Genomic DNA, 19137 nt, shown 5'->3' with positions numbered 1-19137 from the left:
ACACACTTTCCTCTTTCAGAAAAGATGCTGGGGTGGGGGTGGGGGGTAAACGTAATTCACCAGTGAGACCATAAGGTACAGCAAAGGCAGCATCAGGTGTGGGCCTGCCCTGAGCAGCTCCTGCGTGGAGATGGGGATTCCAGCCTGAGGGCATTGGTGAGGAGGATTCATGAGATATGTTGGAAACTGAGTTTAACAAAACTCAATTGAGAAATGATGCCTGTGAGCGGGCAAAGCCCTAACGGAGTTTGTGCTGGAGTAAATAAAAATCACCTCAGAGCTTCAGCCCTTCAAATCAATGCGGTCATTGTGGGCGCGATTGATGGACATGTTAAATTTAGAGAACAATTTCCTGACTTTAATTGGATAGATCAATTCTCATAAGATTCTCAGCTAAATGGAAGGTAGGCAGGCTAGAAAGCCTGCACTCTGTGGTGGAAGGGTGGGTAGCCTTCGGGAGCAAAGGAAGAAATTCGTGAAGCTTGAAGGCAGCTGGAAGAAAAGAGGGGCGGAGCCTTCCTGGAATTTCGCTGTGCACAGGAGACAGTTCAAATGACAATATCCCTGGGTTAGGGGAATTCAGATGTTTTGGATCCCAGGATGGTTCCCTGTATGGTTTCCCTCAGGCACATAAGCCTAGATCTGGGGATGGCGGGGGGTGGGGGGGTGGGAGTGGGGAACAGAGCTGTAGGACATTTTAGATCCTGAAGTTTCACTTGCCTTGAGCCTGGTAGTACTAACTAATGAAAAAGTATTCCAAGGCCAGCACTTCTGCCTCATAAGTATTGCTTGTGTATGACCAAGTCAGGGGACAGCTCTATGGGTAATGGTCATGGAGAATTACCAGATAAAATGTACCTCTATTAATTGGAATGATATCACTGGGAAGGAAAACTAGGGGACACACACACACACACACACACACACACACACACACACACACACCCGAATTCTCTTATAAGGAGGCTACCCTCAGATGCACGGGAGGTACCACACTGCAGGTAGAAGAGCTAGTATTGTTGTCAAAGACTATTTAACAAATACACCCAGCCCAGAGAAAAGGTCTTAGTTAGGGTTTTACTGCTGTGATCAGACACCATGACCAGGGCAACTATTACAAAGGACAACAGTTAATTGGGGCTGGCTTACAGGTTCAGAGGTTCAGTACACCATCATCAAGGTGGGAGCAGGGCAGCATCCAGGCAGATGTGGCGCTGGAGGAGCTAAGGGTTCTACCTCTTGTTCCAAAGATAGCTAGGAGAAGACTGGCTTTCAGGCAGCTAGGACAAAGGTCTTAAAGCCCACAGTGACACACCTACTCCAACAAGGCCACACCTCCTAATAGTGTCTCTCTCCTGGCCAAGCATATACAAACCACCACAGTCATCCTCTTACATGCCCTGTCAAGGAGGTGTTCTCTGGCAAATGTCAAAGAAAAGCAGGCTTTCTCCAGCCTGCTGGCTCTGAGAGTGAGGAGGAGGCAGGAGCAGGTGCTTCCCACCTTCCTTGGTTCTTTTATGTTTCCCTCAGTGAAAGTAAGCCCACTGCCTTAACGCCATACATATTCATCGCAGACAAGTTAGAGGCTATGGGAGACCAAAAACCTCTCAATGATCATACTAAAAGCCGAGACAGCGATCTACAGATTCTAACATGTGTGAAGATAATTCTTTCCCTTTCTCCCCCTCTCCCCCTGCCCTGCCAAAGCAAAGGGGATGAAAGCCAAAAGCTCTGACGCCATTTTTCAATAAAACTAGGATGTAGTTCTAATCCCAACTCATAATACAGTTGTCTGTCTGCATTCTTAGGGAATTGGTTCCAAGGCACTGCCCCACCCCCATAGATGCCCAGATTTGTGGATGCTGGTGGTTCCTTATGCAAAATGGAGTGGAATTTGCATGTAGGCAGAGCACACCCTCTTGAACCTTCTTGGATTACTTCTGATACCTAATGTGACCTGAGAGCATTGTGAATCACTGCTCTATACTGTTGAGGGAATATCGATGAGAGGAAACGTCTGTGCGTGCAGTTCAGATGCAGTTTTCCCCCTCCAACATTTTCCATCTGTGCTTGGTTGAACGTGCACACAGAAGCTATGGATGGGAAGGTTAGCTGTCTGTGAGAGAAAGCAGGGGGAACAACAGTGGTCCCCTGGGGAAGTGGGGATAGGATTTCAAAAGGGATCAGAAATTACGGAGATGGTGAGAAAGAAACCAAGAAGAGGGGAGTGGTGTATGAAAATCAAACGTGTGAGCTTCAGCTAGATCCTGGAGTCCTGGAGGTTTTATTTATGTTTCATGATTTAAATTTTTTCTTGGTAAAATAAAAGACAGGCACAGAAAAGTCAGGCAAAGCAACACAGTAACACAGGACAAAACTTTCCCAAACAAGGACTCAGGTCAAGAAACAGAATGAGGACAACTGTCCCAGGACCCCTTTCCTTCCTCCCCTCCCTCACATAATGAGACCATTATCGGTACCAGGAGAAAGGTAAGGGCTCATGTAAGGAAATACAACTGCTGCTCACCACATGGCTAGACCAGGGCCCATTTCTATAATGGTGGCAATGGAGATGCTGGGTGGTCTTATTCATAACTTAGTGATACATTGATGAGAACTTTAGTCTTAGGAGGGACAAGTCTCAGCTACAGATGCTAACTGAATGTTGGGGTGAATGTTAGGAGAGAAAGAAATGAAGACCTCTTTTATTTCCCCTGTCATCACCATGGTATATGTTCATTAAAGAAAACTTGAGGCCAAAACACCCACAAAGTACTGCATTTAAAATGGGCCTTTGCTCCAATTGTACTGTGTTTTTTTTAACCATGTACATCCAAAGCTCTGTGTGTGTGTGTGTGTGTGTGTGTGTGTGTGTGTGTGTGTGTGTGTGTGTGTAAGAAGAAGAGGAGGAGGAGGAGGAAGAAGAGGAAGAAGAGGAAGAAGAAGAAGAAGAAGAAGAAGAAGAAGAAGAAGAAGAAGAAGAAGAAGAAGAAGAAGAAGAAGAAGAAGAAGAAGAAGAAGAAGAAGAAAGATAATTTTGGAATGGGCTACGATGTAGCTCAGTTAACAGAGTACATACCTTGTATCCAAGGCTGGGTTTGATTCCCCAGCACAAAACAGAAAGTAATCCATTAGAACTGGGGTTGGTCTCAGTTATCAGACCATGCACAAAGCCCTGGGTTCAATACAGAATAAATGGCAGTACATGCCTATAATCCTAACCTCTGGAAGGTGGGGGCAGGAGGGTCTTATCCTGAGATTTTATCCTGATTTTATCCTGAGATAAAATCGACTCTGTACCAAAAAAGAAACATAATTTTGGAATACACAAAAGCCTAATAAAATATTAATATCATAAAGAGATAATTATGAATATCTTAATATGTCTTTTCCAGATGCTTCTCTATGATCGTTTGTGAGCTTGGTGGCATTTTATAAAAGTAAGGTATACTAATCATCCTGATTTTTAACACATAACATTGTATCGTAATTTTCTTACATTGTTAGAAATTCTTCCAAGCCTGGGGGCCTTTTTCAGGCCTGTCCTGGCAGTGGGAAGGAAGAACAGAGAGGCCTGTGAGGGATAAGGTTTCCCCACTCTGCATCTTCAATTAGAGAAAATGCAATCTTTACACATTTCATTACACGGCAGTATACTTTGAAATGTTTACATAACACTTGAAAAGTCTGAAATATTTTATCACTTGAATTTCGTTTTTATTGCCTAAATTTGTTCTCCTCTTCTATATAAATATATCATCTGACTACATGAATTTATCATAATTTACATTACCCACTCTTATTGCTTCATATTTTCTTTTGCCAGAGATTACTATTCCAGGGTTTTCTTGTACATTTTCCTCACATGCCCTTAGGCAGGTAGGTAATGAGCTTGTCGTGTGGCTGTCTGGGTTAGTCATAGTCCAGTGGGAATACATTGCTGGCCAGAGTGCGACTGGTGGCCACATCCCTGGAAGAGAACATTGGCCGTGGATGTAGCTGTGCTTCTCAGAGACTTCACCTGGACAATCAGGTGCCTTGAGCCCATGTCCTCACACTGGAACCTCCAAAGACAGATTCAGGCAAACCAGGGCTACAGAGTGAGATGCTGTGATATCAGTTCAGCTTGGCTTCCTGAGTTCTCTCCCCAGGACCCAGATGGTGGAAGGAGAGAAATGACTCCCATAGGTCACTCCCCTGACCTCTATGTGTTGTGGCAGCCAATTCACAAGCTCAAGGGTACATTTGTGCACACTAGATAGTGCAAATTTTTAAATTGAATAAATTAAAGAATATGCAGTTGGACATGATGGTGGACACAGCTATGATCTCAGTGTTCAGGGGCCACCTCAGGTGGGTCATTGTAAGGTGGGGTCAGCATAGTCTATGTAGTTATTTCTTGGCAGCCAGGGCTGCATAATGAGACTCTATTCTCCAAAAACAACAAGTAAAGCACACACAGACACAGACAGACACAGACACAAACATAGGCGCACACGCACACACGCGTGTGCACGTACATGCACACACAAAAGCATACAGTAAAAGTAAGTTTTCTTTTTAAACTAATTTTAACTGGTAACATAAAATGGTATAGATTTATAGATTATCATGTGACGTTTTGATGCACATGCATGTGTAATGTTCCAATCAGGATAAACATATCAGCCTTCCCAGGATGGTCAGTGTTAATTGTCAGTTTGACATCATCTAGAACCTCCTGGGAAATGGATGAGTCTCTGGGCACACCTGTGAGGGATTGTCTTGATCAGTGTGATTGAGGTAGGAAGACCTGCTGCCCACTCTGGGCGGCATCACTCCCTGGCTGGGATTCTTGTCTATGTGAATGGAAAAAATGGAACTGAGCAGCAGCAAGGTCTCATCCCTCTCTGCTGCTTTGTTGTGGATGTGACCAGTTGCTCTGAGCTGCAGCTTTGACTTGACCATGATGGACTATACCCTGTAACTGAGTTAAAATAAATTCTTTCTCTCTTGAGTCGCTTGTGTCAGAGTGTTCATTGCAGAAACAAGAAAAAGCAAAACAAAAAACAAAAACAAGACTCTCCTTAAACATGCCATTTCTTTACAGTAAAAACATTCCCAATCTTTTAAGCTTTTAATTTTTAATTATATAACATTTTACCATTATACATGTCTCCCAGTTTTAATTCTTGGGCTCCAGGGTTCTCCTCCATGCGCAGGTACAGAGATAATTCCCCACTTACAATGGATAAGGTGCCTATAAACCTAAGGTAGCCCCAAAATAGAAGCCAAAATGCATTTGCTATGCCTACCACACCCAACGTCACAGCTTCCCAGAGCTTACCACAAACATGCTCAGAACACATGCATCAGCTTGTATTTGGGCAAAATCAACTAAAACAAAACACAGTTTCCAATAAAGCACTGAGTAGCTCACATATCTGGCTGGCATGTTAGCTCACTGACACTTGCTTCCACTCAGTCAAAAGCCCAGAAAACAGATCACATATGGGAGAGTCTCTGCATTTGCTCATGAGACACACTGGAAGCTCAGCTCCAACCCTGCAAATTGCCCCTTGGCCCTCAGCATTTGGAGCTAAGCTTGATGGACAGCTGTGGTTGCATGAGGTCATCACGGAGTCTAGCCAGCACATCCCCAGTCGTCATAGGCACAAGTCTTGACTTTAGGTTTCTTAATAGAAATGACTGTAAATGTCCAGGTAAATCTCCAGGGAGGCTCTCTCTCATCCCTCCTACTACGTGAACACTCTATTAGTCAGTTAAGCTATTTCAAGATGAGAATGCCATCATAATTAATGCTGATTACAAAAGCAATTGATTTATGGTTTAAAAAAAAAAGAATCCAGCATTTGGAAATAGCAAGTGAACTGCGTGAATTATTGAGACTTTAAAAGACTATTGGTCGGATAAATTCAGAAAGAGCATTATTATAATCTTTGTGAGCCAATATTTGTTAAACAGTTTTCAATGATCCAAGGCAGAATAATAGAGATTTGATGAAATCACAGGTCTAATATTAGTCAGTGGGCTTGATGACTGTCTCGCATCCATTACATCAAATGAAATTACTTTTAAGAATTATGTTAATTTGGGACTGTTTAATTCCATTTAGGTTATGAGTCTTTCAAAAATAAATTGTGTTTTGGAATTCATTTTATGAAAAATTAATTTAAAAATAATGTCAGTTTTTCTACTGCAATACTCCACGAGCAGAAAAAAAAATACCAACATGTATAATATTTGTGACTAAATCACCTTTGATCCAGATGGAGGAATACACTGAAATGAGGAGAAGGAAATAGTGTTACACAATGTAATGTTACTCAGAGAGTGCCAGACTTTGGGGCTGTGGTCCGCCTCTGTTGGTACACTTACCCAGCATGCACTCCGCCCTGAGGTCAATCCCCAGCATAGAAAAAACCAGATGCGATGGTGCACATCTGTCATCCCAGTACTCAGGAGGCAGAGGCAGGAGGATCAGAACTTCAAAGTTATCTTGGGCTACAGAGGAAGGTTAAGGCTGGCCTGGGCTACATGAGACTCTTCAGTTCTCACTACTGTGAGAGACAGCAGTCTCTGCTGAATCAGCTATAGTCTAGAGACCCCTGGGGCCACCCCACAGCTGACAGCCCTGAGACATTGCTTTTGTGACACATTAACAGCCAGCTTAAAGTCTGAGCCTTGTAGATCTTTTATGAAATAGTTAATTTATTTGTATTTTGTGTACATTGGTATTCTGCCTGCATGTGTGTCTGTGTGAGCAAGCCAGATCCCTTGGAACTGGAATCACAGGCAGTTGTGAGCTGCCATGTGGGTGCTAGGAACTGAACCCAGGTCCTTTAACCACTGAGCCATCGCTCCAGCCCCGACCTTTGTACATCTTAATCACAAAGTTGTAAGAAGAATGAAGTTCTTCAGAGGGAAATTTCAGATTCACTCTTGTACTCCAGAAGCTTCGCTCTGCAATGCCACTGCTTGGCTTTAGTCCCAACTTGGACCCCAGGGTGTCTTTAGCATTTGCCAGGTGTGTGTTCTAAGCCGTGTGCACCCATCCGTCTGTAAGGCTGCTCGGAGGCTTTCCAATCCCCGGCCATCCTCAGGGTCTCTGTCTCTTCCCTAACCACTGGCCCGCCATTTATTTAACTGGATCCCTAGTGGAAGACGTGCGATGTCTTTGAACTTGTGTTATCGGCAGACCACAATGGCAGGGTGAGTTGCTCAGAGTCTATGTGCTTTGAATTTTGATAGGCTTTGATAGGTTTTGTTGTCTCTTTGTTTTGTTCAACTCGCTCTAATGTCATAGCATGGCTTGTAGTTTGTTTCTATCCAGTCCTCTTCAAATGATTTTAATATGATGAGTGTGAATGTGAGTGTGTGTGTGTGTGTGTGTGTATTCACATGAACACACACGCACGCACACACACAGGGATGTTAGAGGACAATTTGTGAGAGCCTGTTCTCCTGGTTCTCTCCTCTACCATGTGGGTTCCAGGGATCAAACTCAGGCCATCGGGCTTGGTGGCAAGTGCATTTTCCTGCTGGGCCATCTTGCCAGGTCCTTGCTCTTCTCAGAGGATATTCCACAGCTTTAATAGAAAGACCATTGACTGTATGGGAACAAGAATCAACCAAATGGCTGGGCACAAAGCCACAGGCCTACAATCTGAGGCACTCAGGAGGCTGAGGGAGGAGGGTTGCAGATGTCAAGAACAGTCTGGCCAGCGGAGGCGAGGGAGTGAGGTGCTGCCTTAAAAACTTTGAAAAGGATGGGTGAGATATCTCTGCAGATAGAAGTGCTCCACGTGGGGCTGGAGAGATGGCTCAGTGGTTAAGAGCCCCGACTGTGCTTCCAGAGGTCCTGAGTTCAATTCCCAGCAACCACATGGTGGCTCACAACCATCTGTAAAGAGATCCGATGCCCTCTTCTGGTGTGCCAGAAGATAGCTACAGTGTACTTGTATATAATAAATGAACAAATCTTTAAAAAAAAAAAAAAGTGCTCCACGTGTAAGCTTGCTGACCCGAGTTTGATGCCTAGAACCCGCATAGTGAAGGAAGAGATGGTTCTTGCAAAATTTTCCTCTGACTCCTAAATACATGCTGTGGTACAGGCATAGGTAGGGGCACACACTTAATAATCTTACTATTAATAATAATGATTAATAGTGATAGTAATTTAAATAAAAGTTACTTGAAAAAATAAAACAGAGCTACAGATACAGCCCAATAATAATGCTCTTGCCTTCACATACGCAGGGCTCCTCCCCTTGGAGAACAGAAAAGACAGGAAAATCAGCTCTGGTTACTTAGTCTCTTCCTTTAATAGCTGATTTGCCAGGTACCTCCCTAGTCAGATGCCCCTACAGGGCCTCACCACATCTCTGCTCCTAATCAAATCTTGTTTTGATGCCCTGTATTCTTTGGATCTCTGCCTTTTTAAAAAATGTAAATGAGTACACTGTCACTGTCTGCAGATGCCCTAGAAGACATCAGACTCCATTATAGATGGTTGTGAGCCACCATGTGGTTGCTGGGAATTGAACTCAGGACCTCTGGAAGAGCAGATAATGCTCTTAACCAATGAGCCATCTCCCCTGCCCTGGATCTCTACTTTTTAAAGCACCTATTGAATAGCCAGAGTCTGGCTAAGGTGTGACTGGTTATCAAGGTTGTAATAAAGGCTTTAAGATCCTGAAGGGATTGAGTGGTTCTGGGTCTTTCAGAATGTAATTTGGCAGAGGAGCAAACATTCTGGACAGGATTCCTAGAGCCCTGACATGAAGCTGCCTGAGTTGCCTGAGTTACTGCAACCCTTCACTCCCTCAGGCCACAGCTCTCCCCATTCCTGCCTACCTCCCCTCTGACCACACTTCCAGCAGCCCTGGCCTGGGCAGGAAGTTGGGTACCTCCTGTAGCTTAACCATAACTTTGTATGAAGAAAAATCTCTGCACTTCCTAGAGCTTCATTTTAATATCCATATGGGAACATGGTCTTGAGATGGTAATGGACATCTGTCCTTCCACTTGATCTGGAGAGGGAGATGAGACAAGAAGTAGAGAGAAGACCAGATTAGATTGTATAGCCAGGAAAAATGAGTCTTACACATCCACCCCAGTCGCCATCCTGCCATGGCATCATTGCCTCATGTTCAGTTTCAGCACTGCTGTTCACCAGGCCCTCTTCTGTCTTATTCTTGCTATTGCTATGAAAAAACACCATCCCCAGGGCAACTGATACAAGAAAGCATTTAATCTGGCTGACTAATTCAGAGGGTTGGAGTCCATGGAGGAATGGTTGAGAGCTCACATTTCTATCAACAACCACTAGGCAGAAAGAACATTGGGAATAGCTGTTTCTTTTGAAACCTCAACGCCCATGACACACCTCCCTCAACAAGACCACGCCTCCTAATCCTTCCCAGTTCCATCAACTCAGAACCAAGTCTTCAAATATACAAGACTATGGGAGCCATTCTATTTAAACTATCAGATTAAAAACTCAAAAAGAAAGAAATCTGCCCATGTACAGTGAAGAACTTCACCCCAAAACCCTGGCTGAAGAATGGAGAGAAAACAGGGCAAAGAGGGAGAAACTGAACCCTCACAACTCCAGCCCGTACAGGTTCACCTTAGTAAAGATGGTTGACTTGGTTCTGATGCCAACAGCCCCCAGGGGCATACTGTCTTAAGGATACCCACCAAATGGCTCAGAATTCACTCTTTGGTCCTTTCTTCCTCCGCCCAAATAGCTTCCCAGGAGACTCACTAACCAGAACAGAAAAAAAATTTGGCTACGCTTAGGATTCTTACCTTCAAGCTTCCTTTCAGAGAACAGAGGAACCCAGCACTCCTTCCTGGTGCAGAGGCAAAGCCACTCTCACCTCCCTGCCCTGAAGATGCTGTCGGCTTCCAGCTGGCATCATGCCAACCCCTGCTCAGTCCTCTGGGATGCAGTGCAGTACAGGACTTACTATTTCTTTATTAACATTACTTTACCCGCATTTTCTAAAATGACTGAAACAAAATCAGTTATGCCTGCTATGGCTTCTCAGTTGACATGTAGAATTTTTCATCATAGTTTAAGCATAGTTTCCGGGATATTGTAAATACCAACATTTTTAAAAGTAAAACAATTCTTTTAAATGTAGCCATCAGAATCTAAAAGGCACAGCATTTAAAAAAAAAGAAAAATACTGGAAGACTCCATCAACAACCGAATTTACACTCCTCCTTCTCCTCTTCTGACTAATACATCACACTACTTCCCCTGCACAATTTCACCCAAAATAATATGTTTAAGGTTTGAATATCTTATATTTTTCTGCACTAGAATATGTAAATGAGCTATAACTTAAAATGTAAACATTTTTTGTGACTATAAGATTTAAATAAAAAATTTATGATTATTGATAGCAGACATTTAGGGGTATTTGAGCGTGTTAAATAAAAAGACAAATTTAGAGAGTGGGCATTTAAGTTAATGAGGTGGAGAGAAAGGGAAGAGAGAGAGAGAGAGACAGACAGACAGACACCTTTAGGTTCAGGATTTAAAACAGACTGTGATGACTGTTGCTAACTGAACAACCCAAACAAGGATTTGCAGTTCTCTCTGGAAAGAATGGTGATGTTGAAATCTCAGACTGAGGCTTTTTGGTTTTGTTTATTTGTTTGTTTTTCAAGACAAGGTTTCTCTGTGTATCGCTGGCTGTCCTAGAACTCTATTAGACCAGGCTGGCCTCAAACTCACAGAGATCCACCTGCCTCTGCCTCCTGATTGCTTAAGGCTTGCATGCTGAGGGATTGAAGGTATGTGCCAGCTGCGTGTCTTTACAGGAATTTGTTTTCTAATGGTGAGGTTGGCAGTGGAAATGAGCCTCCAGCCAGGGACTCAGTTCCGTGGTAGAGCACTCATCTCACAAGTGTGAGGACCTGGGTTCAAATCCTCGGCACCCGAAAACCAGACAAACCAAAGAAAGGAAAACAAAAAGACTTGAGTCCAAGTAAAATGCATAGATAGTGTCCAACGACTTGGCAGAAGTTCACGAAGATGATAGAACTAAGAGGAAAAGAAGAAGGAGAAGGAGAAAGAGGAAGATGGCGGCAACAATCTTTAGGACCTTTGTGGGGCAAGTGGAACCATGCCGCCAGACAGAAAAAGCTGGTGAGGTGGAGCAGATTAAGGAACCCCAGCAACTCTCATAATTGAGAACGGTAGGCATTTAAATCTGCTCCCAACCCGGTTCCTGTCCTGGAGCACGTGACCACGAGACCCCACTAAAAGGACCATGACAACTGGTCACATAGCACAGAACCCAGCTTTCTCTAGATACTGAGGTATCTAAATAGGCCCTGATTGTCTAGCCAATGAGCTTCCCTTCCCGGGCATCTCCTCTCCTGGAAAGGTATTTAATCTCTGGTCCACCCTGAGTAAGTCCTGTGCATTCATTTTCTACCAGGAATAAACAGTTTGAACAAGCAGGGACTGTCTCCTTCATCAGAGACCAGGGTGGGTGGGGAGGGGCTTCCTCATATCAAGCAAAGTCTATGACTCCTGCAGAAGGCCCTCTCCACTCCTGGCACTCACTCTGAGCTAAGCCAGATTCCCCCCGCCCCGGCTCATCTCAGCCCTCTGCCTTCCCTGTTCTCAACTGAGGGGCATCTGGGGGCCCAGGAGTATGAGAACTACGGCCTCAGCCTGTGCTGTTTTTTACCGGGAGAAACACAGGCCGGGACTTCTATCTTAAGCTACCCTCCTCTGAGTGGTGTGTGCTGGGAGCCTCTCACCCTGATGGTATCGAGGAAGGAACACAGCCTAGCATTTCTGTGTTTCGTCTCTGTGAACAGTATCCGGGCACTCCAGCGGTGAGGGTGAACTCACGCACAGTCCTTGGCTTAGGCAAAGAGCTAACATGGTACCAAAAGCACAATTTCAGTATTGACAAACAGATGCAGACAAACACACTTGGATGAGTACAGTGGTCAGCTGGTAAAGGCACTTGCTACATGCGCCTGGTGACCGCAAAACCCAGCTAAGAATGGATGGGGAGAGCCTGCTCCAAAGAGCTGTCCTCTGACCTCCGCATACATGGAGAAGGGCCTACCCACATCCACACACACTTCAAAAAAGTCCCCCAAATAATAAGAAAGATAATACATAGTCTAGGACAAAATATTTGCACATTCGGAATCCAAATATAAAACAAAGAACATAATAAAACAAAAGGAAAAGATTCAAAGAGTCTTTTTAAAAATTAAATAATGTTTTACAATATTTTTGGACCATATCCTTTCCCATACCCCAGCTCCTTTCCACCTCCCTATCCCCTCTCTCTCTCTCTCTCTCTCCAAAGCCCCCCAAATTGAAAATCAAAATGAATAAGCAAAAACAGTAAGGCAAAAACAAAAAAACAAGAAATAAAACTCTACCAAAAAACAAAACAAAAAACAAAGCCAAAAACAACAAAAGCAAATGTCTCTGGGTTTACTGCTATGAACAGACACCACGACCAAAGCAAGTCTTATAAGGACAACATTTAATTGGGGCTGGCTTATAGGTTCAGAGGTTCAGTCCATTATCATCAAGGTGGGAGCAGGGCAGTGTCCAGGCAGGCATGGTGCAGGAGGAGCTGAGAGTTCTACGTCTTCATCTTAAGGCTGCTAGCAGAATACTGGCTTCCAGGCAGCTAGGATGAAGGTCTTAAAGCTCATGCCCACAGTGACACACCTACTCCAACAAGGCCACACCTTCTAATAGTGCCACTCCCTGAGCCAAGAATACAGAAACCACCACAGCAAACAAACTTTTCACCAAGGAGATGCGGGGACTGAGAATAAGCTCCTGGAAAGGTGATTCTGCTCATGAAGTATGTGAGTTAAACTACAAGGAGTCACAGCTTCCTGTTGAAAAGGAAAACAGGCTGGGACTGAGTGTGGACCGGCTCCCCAGCACTGCAAAAACAGAACATAAACTCCCCGTGGTGAGAGGGCACAGTGAGGATGTCCAATGTGACTCTCCCACACCGCAGGTGAAAATGACATTGTTGTGGGTCATAGGGCAAAGGCCTCAGCTTCAGGGGTCCTGAACGACTAGATTCTTCCAACTGTGCTAAGATACTAATCCAAAGAGATCCAAACAACCTGAGGGGCAAGCTGTGGAGAAGACAGGAACGGAGCGAGCTTTTGTCAGTCCAGCTGTTTGGGAAGACGAGGGCACCGGCTCCCGCAGGCCTGCCCGCAGGGACTGGGGCCTCAAAGATTAAGAAGCACAACAGCGAGGGGAGGAGCAGTCCTGGTCAAACTGTGACATTGGAGTGACATTATCTTTAGTCTGGCTTGGTGAGATGGCGCCTTAGTCGGCACTGCATGTATCTGATAATCTGGTTTCCACCGTGAAATGATTGCTCTGGTTTAGGGGGCAGTCTCAGTTGTTATCTTCGAGCGTTCAAACCCCGTTGGGAGTTAGGCTCCTCATGGGTCGTCACCGTTTTCGAAGGCTCAGAACAATGATTGGCATTTTGTAGCAAGGCCCCCATGGTCTGGAACAGGCTGTAGCAACACCTGACAGCTGACCATACTGATTATTGCATCCCTGTAAATCTGAAATCGTCTTAGCTCTTCCCTTGGCATCTTCAGCACTTGAGGGAGAGAGGAGAGTGAGTTAACCTTGTGCCATCCATTTTTAGACAGACACTTCTTTAGACCAACTTGCCGACTGCAGCAACCCAAATGTAGGATAATTAAGGAGCCAGACACAAAGCAAAGACACAGATGCCAAGTTTTATCCTGGTTTGTTTGTTTGTTTGTTTTGTCCCCCATCAGAAATCTCTGAGCCCAGTGAAAGATCTGTGCTTTCAGAGAAGCAGCCTCTAAGTCCCCATTACAAAATGAAGCAACCACTCTCGCGGTTACTGCACAGGGGCCATTCCACGGGTAGGCATTTATGGTGAAGTTTTAAATTTGCTCCTTTCACTTTGAAGTTTCAATTATTTTAGTGCATGAACTAATTAAATTGTCAATAGACAGATTAACAGGAGAAAAGCAACAAATATTAACTTGCAGAAACACAAAGCCAGATGTCAAGTACAAGACTCAAAAATGAGCTAGAGAGTGAAGCTTACAACAAATGAGAGGGCGTGGCTTCCTGAGGAAAGGGGCGTGGCTTATGGACGAAAGGGGAGTGGCTTCTGGATGGAAGTGGGGGGGTGGCTTCTGGAAAGAAGGGGTGTGGCTTCTGGAGGGAAGGTTGAGCTCTGCAGGCGCTCAAAGAGCAAGGCACAAGTCATTCAGCTGGAGTAACCACCACTTGAGGTAACATCTGCCTCTGGTAGCTCTCAGACTGCCTCTCCCTCAGTGTCCTTTTCCTGTAAAGTGAACTCTGCTCCTCAGAAAGGGGTCTATCATAGTGGGGGGTGGGGGTGAGGCACTCCTTAATCCCAACATTTGGAAGGCAAAGGCAGCTGGCTGTGAGTATGCAGCCAGTTTGGTCTACTGAGTGAGTTCCAGGATAACCAGGGTTATGCAGAGAAACCCTGTCTCAAAAAAATTAAAACGACAACAAAAACGAACAAAAAAGAAAGGGGTCTATCGGGTTTACAAATATGGACTTCCTTTTTAGACATAAATTTTTCTAGAATGGTCATCTTTTCAGAGTTAATGCTGTCTGCAGTTTCTCAGAATGGCCATTTTGATATATGACAAAGGAATGTATTTTGGGGGGTATCATATTTAAGGTTCTCACAGTATCTATCCAAGAGGTAAAAACAAGCGCATCTGTTCACCCAATGGCTTACACAAACGTTCCAAACAGTTTTATTTGTTAGAGTAAAGACCTATGCATGGGATAAGTGTCTGACAATAGGCGAATGGGGAAAAAGTTGTGATACACCCATAGACTGGAATAATATAGAGTTCAGTAACAAAAATGAATACGCCACCAATACAGGTATCACAGATATGAAGACATGTATATTGAGTAAAAGGACATCAAGTGTTAATAGTATATGCAATAGGATTCCATTTATATAGGATTCCAGAAAAAAGTGGAACCAGGCTACAGGGCTAGAACCCAAACCATGATTGCCTGGGTGGGAAAATGGAGATGGAGGGAGAGGGGAAGAGAGGAGGATGATGGGTATTTCATTATCTCCATGGCGATGATGGTTCCATGCGTATGCACGTATCAAATTTACTTCAGATGGTTCTGCGGCGGCGAACCTGCATCTGTAACAGCAATAAGGGTGCTCTGACTGGACCGCTGGCTGGAAGTGGCCTTGGCTTGGAAGGGGCTGGAATGACCGCCAGGCCAGCCGTGGGTAAGCCAGGAACCGGGATTTTCTTTTCTGTGGTGGCCTGTGCGTTCATGAAAACAGGGTTTCTTCTCTGTGTAGCCCTGGCTGACCTGGAACTCAAACTGTAGACCAGGCTGGCCTCAAACTCAGAGATCTGCTTGCCTCTGCCTCCTGCCTGCCGGAACTAAAGATTACATCTATTTCGAGAACTTCTCCAGCAGTTCTTACCTGGTTAGACAGATTGAGGAGCTCAATGAGACTGTAAATGGAAGTGAAAGCAAATGTTGTCTGTCTTTGCCCGTCTGCGAAGGGATATTTCTAGTAGCCTCAACAGCTTGGCTCACAGTAATGCTAGTGAGTTTGAGGAGAAATCAAGGCAGCTAGGTGTCTCAGAGCAGCAGAGACACCAAATGAAGCACTGAGAGCTTTTTCTTTCTCAGCAGTTTGAATCATTACCAGCCACCCACACGAGGGGAAAGTGCACTATGACTCTCTTGCCTGAGACAGATATCTCAAACCAACAACTGGAAAAGGAGGACTGCTCTTTTTTTTTTTTTTTTTTTTTTTTTTGGTTCTTTTTTTCGGAGCTGGGGACCGAACCCAGGGCCTTGCGCTTCCTAGGCAAGCGCTCTACCACTGAGCTAAATCCCCAACCCCAGGACTGCTCTTTTTACACACTGGTGTTTGATTCTGTGTAGAAGACACTTCTGGCTGATCAAGGGGAGGTCAGAGTTGGTTGCAAATTCTGAGCTGAGATCCCAGATCATTTGGCAGAGGGAGAATTGGATAATCGAAATCAACAGAAGATGGGGATGAAAGGCAGCCCTCTTACACACCGGCAGATCGATCAGTTTCTTGTGGTGGCCCGAGCTGTGGGAACTTTTGCCAGAGCCCTAGACTGCAGCAGCTCAATTTGACAGCCAAGCTTGCACATGCTGCTGCATCCCAACATATCACCCTGATCCATGCCACGGACGTGTTGCAAAGGAGTGACTCTGACTTGGCCAAAGCCGTGTCAACCCTAGAACCGCAGGGAGGTCCAGTGCTCTGTCAGGATGAGATAGAAGAACGGTCTGCTTCTGAAGCCGTGCTATTTGCAGACGCTCTGGAGACGTACGCGAAGGATTTCAATGATATCTGCCCAGGACTTCCTACCCTGGAAGTCACTTGCAAGCACGGCTCAGTTTTATCACATGTGGAAAAGCGCAGATTGGTATATTCAGCAGAAAAGATTGAAAACTGCTGAGGCAGACGGCAAAGTGAAACAAGTTTCCACCTCCACTTAGACTAAGCCAAACCCTGACTGGATCATTTCTGGGGTTCAAAACCTGGAGCGAATGGGGCTGGATTCCAGAAAGGCCTGACTTGTGAGAGCTGCCACACACAGTGTGCCCAGTGGTATACCTGGGACCCACCTAACATGCAGTGCTAACTTTGTACTTCCTGTTGGATTTATTGGAAGAAGTAGAGGGGACTGAAGACCCAGCTGCTCAGGGCACCACAGAGTCACACTCAAGAGGTCATTTATCCAGACCTGAAGCCCAAAGTCTCTCCCCCTATACAACCAGTGCTAACCGGGCCAAGTTAATGGCTAAGAACAGGAAAACTTTCTTGCTCCAGGCCACAAAGCTGACTTGCCAGACGGATGTGCAGAGATCTATTACAGCCAAGAAGCACTGCCCGGAGACCCTACGCACCCATCAATGCTGATGCCATCAAGGCAGAGTGCTCTGTCCAACTTCCTAAGGCTGCCAAGACGCTACTGAAAATTCGCCCTCAGGTGCGGCTACCCTTGGCAACTATGATCAAAGATCCGGTGGGCCAGGCACCTCGGAAACCAAAAACACCTCAGGACGCCAAGACACCATTCAATAGAAACCAGCTGACCCAGAATCGAGGCCTGGGGTGGGGCATTACGGTGAAATGTCCCTATGAGAGCATGGTAGGGGCAGGGGCAAGGGTAGGGGCAGGAGCAGGGGCAGTGGCAGGGGCAGGGGCAGGAGCAGGGGTTCCCTCTTCTGCCAATGGAGGGCCTCTGGCTTCAGGGATTCGTTCAAGCTCACAGCCAGCAGCCAAGCATCAGAAACTAAACTCTGCTGATGCTCCCAATTCAGTTGGTATTTGTGGCCACAAAGGATAACCGGGTCTTTAAGGAAACTCTAACTCACCCGGAAATGCGCCGAGCTGCCCGAAGGCCCAGCTTACCTCTGATGGTGAAGACAGCACTGATGACAGTGCGGCCCCCAGTTCCTCTGCCCGCACGCATCTTCACATCCTACCAGCACCAATGAGCCCATTGTCCTGGAGGATTGAGCATCTTAGGGGAAGGGAGGTGGGATGAGAGGTAAAAGGGGTGGGTGCCCAGGACATACAAATCTTCATTCCTTTTGGTATCAAAGGGAGTAAGGAGTGAGGGAGGGTTGAAGCTGGTGTGTGTGTGTCCTTGCAGGGGTTGGACACCCTCTGGTGTTACTGCCAGTAACTCCCCTTTTTGGGCTTCTCTCCATGTCTGTGATGGAGAACAGCCTATAGGAACTTGCCTGTGTGTACCTAGCCTATTTGGTGCCTGGGACCCACAGCTGGTTTGGACAGTTGGGGGGAGGGTTTTTTAATTTTTTTTTAAAAAGGGATAGAGGAAGAGAAGAGTAAACATTAGGTATTGGTCTCTGGCACGAGGAAGGGGGAATACACCGCCATGTATCTTTTTTTCTTTATTTTCTAATGGGGAGGGGTTTACTCTTACTGTCCAGTGTCTGGACTTTCCTTAGTGGAGTCTGAGCCTAAGCTGGCATCGACCCCAGCCCTTCTCTTTCTCCCTCTGTCTTTCATATGCTAATTCTCAGAAATAAATTTTCTGTTTTTTTTTTTAATTTACTTCATACCTTAAAGATACAAAGTCATAGCTTAGTAAGGTGTGGCAACGAATCTACAATTCCAGCACTGGGTAGGTTGAAGCAGGTAAGCCAGAATTTCACAACCACCTCAGGCACATAACACTTTAGGCCAACTTGAGTTACATGAGACTCTATCTTAAAAGAAAACACACCTCAGCAAAGCTATTAAACGGGGTGGGCTAGCATTAAGAGAATGCTGGCTACTAACTTACCTCCTAGAATAGTGGTTCTCAACCTGTGGGTCACGACCCCTTTGAGTGTCATATGACCCCCCCCCCACTGGGTCCCATATCAGATATCCTGTATATTAAATATTTACATCACGATTCATAAAAGTATGAAATTAGTTATAAAGTAGCAATGAAAATAATTTTATGGTTGGGGGGGTCACTACAACATGAAGAATTGTATTACAAGTCACAGCATTAGGAAGGTTGAGAACCACTGTCCTAGAATCTCCTGTAACTACTGACCTGTCAGAAGTGAATGGGCAGCTTCCTGTCTCCCTTTTCTTGGTCAGGTGTGATATAGTACAAGATAGAGGCAAAGGGGATGACTCTGGAAGGTCTCGCTGAGCCTGTGGAAGGGGCAGAGAGGAGGAGCACGAGCTTGGTATGCCTCATTCCAGCCTGGACAGAGGGAGATGATGCGTGCAATCTTGACATCCGCGTGTCCTGGAGAATAGAGGACCCAGGCTTCCGTTGTTTCTCTAAAGCAGTCTCTTGCAAATCTTGCCATGAGTCTGTTGATTTTTCCAGTAGCTGCAGAAAGAAGAATTAAGCCACCCCTATTCTAGAATATATCAGAACTCTGGACATTTGCACTGGAGTCAAAATGCTCTATTGCTCGTAACAGAAACATGGGAGGAAGGGATAGGTAGATAGGTGTGCTGGGGAGGGATAGGTGTCATGGGGAAGGGATCAGTGTCCTGAGGAAGGGACAGGTGTCCTGGG

General features: G+C 45.3%; 1 pseudogene; it reads left to right on the top strand.

Annotated features, from left to right (window-relative positions):
• Positions 1-15932: 15932 nt before the first annotated feature.
• Positions 15933-17794, top strand: Mta2-ps1 (metastasis associated 1 family, member 2, pseudogene 1; annotated as a pseudogene).
• Positions 17795-19137: the final 1343 nt, after the last annotated feature.

The sequence above is a fragment of the Rattus norvegicus genome, chromosome 11, assembly GCF_036323735.1.
Source record: "Rattus norvegicus strain BN/NHsdMcwi chromosome 11, GRCr8, whole genome shotgun sequence".
Lineage (NCBI taxonomy): Eukaryota > Metazoa > Chordata > Mammalia > Rodentia > Muridae > Rattus > Rattus norvegicus.
The sequence above is the reverse complement of the archived record's forward strand: the minus strand, read 5'-3'. Positions and strand labels throughout refer to the sequence as shown.